The 2,785-nt window shown below is 45.5% G+C and overlaps 1 protein-coding gene across 1 annotated transcript in view; it reads left to right on the top strand.

Moving 5' to 3' along the window:
* Window positions 1-2,785, top strand: part of PREX2 (phosphatidylinositol-3,4,5-trisphosphate-dependent Rac exchange factor 2) — a gene marked incomplete at its 5' end in the record, with an annotated part of 302,517 nt that overhangs the window by 168,742 nt on the left and 130,990 nt on the right. The window lies entirely within an intron of this gene.

Below are 2,785 nucleotides of genomic sequence, written 5' to 3'. Positions count from 1 at the left end.
TCACCTTCATCAAGAGGCTTTTAAGTTCCTCTTCACTTTCTGCCATAAGGGTGGTGTCATCTGCATATCTGAGGTTATTGATATTTCTCCCGGCAATCTTGATTCCAGCTTGTGCTTCTTCCAGCCCAGTGTTTCTCATGATGTACTCTGTTTCTCATGATGTACTCTGCATATAAGTTAAATAAGCAGGGTGACAATATACAGCCTTCACGTACTCCTTTTCCTATTTGGAATCAGTCTGTTGTTCCATGTCCAGTTCTAACTGTTGCTTCCTGACCTGCATATAGGTTTCTCAAGAGGCAGGTCAGGTGGTCTGGTATTCCCATCTCTTTCAGAATTTTCCACAGTTTATTGTGATCCACACAGTTAAAGGTTTTGGCATAGTCAATAAAGCAGAAATAGCTATTTTTCTGGAACTCTCTTGATTTTTCCATGATCCATCAGATGTTGGCAATTTGATCTCTGGTTCCTCTGCCTTTTCTAAAACCAGCTTGAACATCTGGAAGTTCACAGTTCATGTGTTGCTGAAGCCTGGCTTGGAGAATTTTGAGCATTACTTTATTAGCATGTGAGATGAATGTAATTGTGCAGTAGTTTGAGCATTCTTTGGCATTGCCTTTCTTTGGGATTGGAATGCAAACTGACCTTTTCCAGTCCTGTGGCCACTGCTGAGTTTCCCAAATTTGCTGGCATATTGAGTGCAGCACTTTCACAGCATCATTTTTTAGGATTTGAAATAGCTCAACTGGAATTCCATCACCTCCACTAGCTTTTTTCGTATGATGCTTTCTAAGACCCACTTGACTTCACATTCCAGGATGTCTGGCTCTAGGTGAGTGATCATACCATCGTGATGATCTTGGTCGTGAAGATCTTTTTTGTACAGTTCTTCTGTGTATTCCTACCACGTCTTCTTAGTATCTTCTGCTTCTGTTAGGTCCATACCATTTCTGTCCTTTATCAAGCCCATCTTTGCATGAAATGTTCCCTTGGTATCTCTAATTTTCCTGAAGAGATCTCTAGTCTTTCCCATTCTGTTGTTTTCCTGTATTTCTTTGCACTGATTGCTGAGGAAGGCTTTCTTATCTCTCCTTAGAGAAGGCTTCTAGTAGAAGCCCTACTGCTGCTGCTGCTCAGTCGCTTCAGTCGTGTCCGACTCTGTGTGACCCCAGAGACGGCAGCCCACCAGGCCCCGAAGTCCCTGGGATTCTCTAGGCAAGAACACTGGAGTGGGTTGCCATTTCCTCCTCCAATGCATGAAAGTGAAAAGTGAAAGTGAAGTCGCTCAGTCGTGTCCGACTCCTAGCGACCCCATGGACTGCAGCCTACCAGGCTCTGAGGAGCCTCTCAGTCCATGGAATTTTCTAGGCAAGAGTACAGGAGTGGGTTGCCATTTCCTTCTCCAGGGGATCTTCCCAACCCAGGGATTGAACCCAGGTCTCCCACACTGCAGGCAGACACTTTACCGTCTGAGCCACCAGCAAAGCCTTCAGAGATTAATAGATTGATTAATTCTTAGGACTTCCTTGGTAGTCCAGTAGCTGAAACTCCATGCTCCCAATACAGAGGGCCCAGGTTCAATCCCTGGTCAGGGAACTAGAACCCACCTGCCACAACTTAGAGTTCGTGTGCCGCAACTTAAAAAAAAAAATAATAATAGGTACTGCATGCCTCAACTAAAGATTCCACATGCTGCAGCTAACAGACCCAGCACAGCCAAATAAATAAATAAATATTTTTAAAAACAGATCAAGAATTCTCTAAATGTCTTTCTGTCTTTCAGTGTTTAGACTATTTTCACTATACTGTGCTGTCCTTAGTCGCTCAGTCATGTCCAACTCTTTGTGACCCCATGGACTGTAGCCAGGCTCCTCTGTCCATGGAATTGTCCAGTCAAGAAGACTGGAGTGGGTTGCCTTGCCCTCTTCCAGGGGTTCTTCCCAACCAAGGGATTGAACCCAGGTCTCCTGCATTGCAGACGGATTCTTTACCATCTGAGCCACCAGGGAAGCTCAAGAATACTGGAGTAGGTAGCCTATCCATTCTCCAGGGGACCTTCCCGACCCAGGAATTGAACCAGGGACTCCTGCATTGTGGGGGGATTCTTCACCAGCTGAGTTACCAGGGAAGTCCCATTTCTCACTATATCAGTTCAGTTCAGTTCAGTCGCTCAGTCATGTCTGACTCTTTGTGACCCCATGAATCACAGCATGCCACACCTCCCTGTCCATCACAAACTCCCAGAGTTCACTCAGACTCACGTCCATTGAATCAGTGATGCCATCCAGCCATCTCATCCTCTGTCGTCCCCTTCTCCTCCTGCCCCCAATCCCTCCCAGCATCAGAGTCTTTTCCAATGAGTCAACTCTTTGCATGAGGTGGCCAAAGTACTGGAGTTTCAGCTTTAGCATCATTCCTTCCAAAGAAATGCCAGGGCTGATCTCCTTCAGAATGGACGGGTTGGATCCCCTTGCAGTCCAAGGGCCTCTCAAGAGTCTTCTCCAACACCACAGTTCAAAAGCATCAATTCTTTGGTGCTCAGCCTTCTTCACAGTCCAAATCTCACATCCATACATGACCACAGGAAAAACCATAGCCTTGACTAGACGGACCTTTGTTGGCAAAGTAATGTCTCTGCTTTTCAATATGCTATCTAGGTTGGGCATAACTTTCCTTCCAAGGAGTAAGCGTCTTTTAATTTCATAGCTGCAGTCACCATCTGCAGTGATTTTGGAGCCCAGAAAAATAAAGTCTGACACTGTTTCCACTGTTTCCCCATCTATTT

The sequence above is a fragment of the Bison bison genome, unplaced genomic scaffold (assembly GCF_000754665.1).
Source record: "Bison bison bison isolate TAMUID 2011002044 unplaced genomic scaffold, Bison_UMD1.0 scf7180017864267, whole genome shotgun sequence".
In the NCBI taxonomy this organism is placed as follows: Eukaryota; Metazoa; Chordata; class Mammalia; order Artiodactyla; family Bovidae; genus Bison; species Bison bison.
The sequence above is the reverse complement of the archived record's forward strand: the minus strand, read 5'-3'. Positions and strand labels throughout refer to the sequence as shown.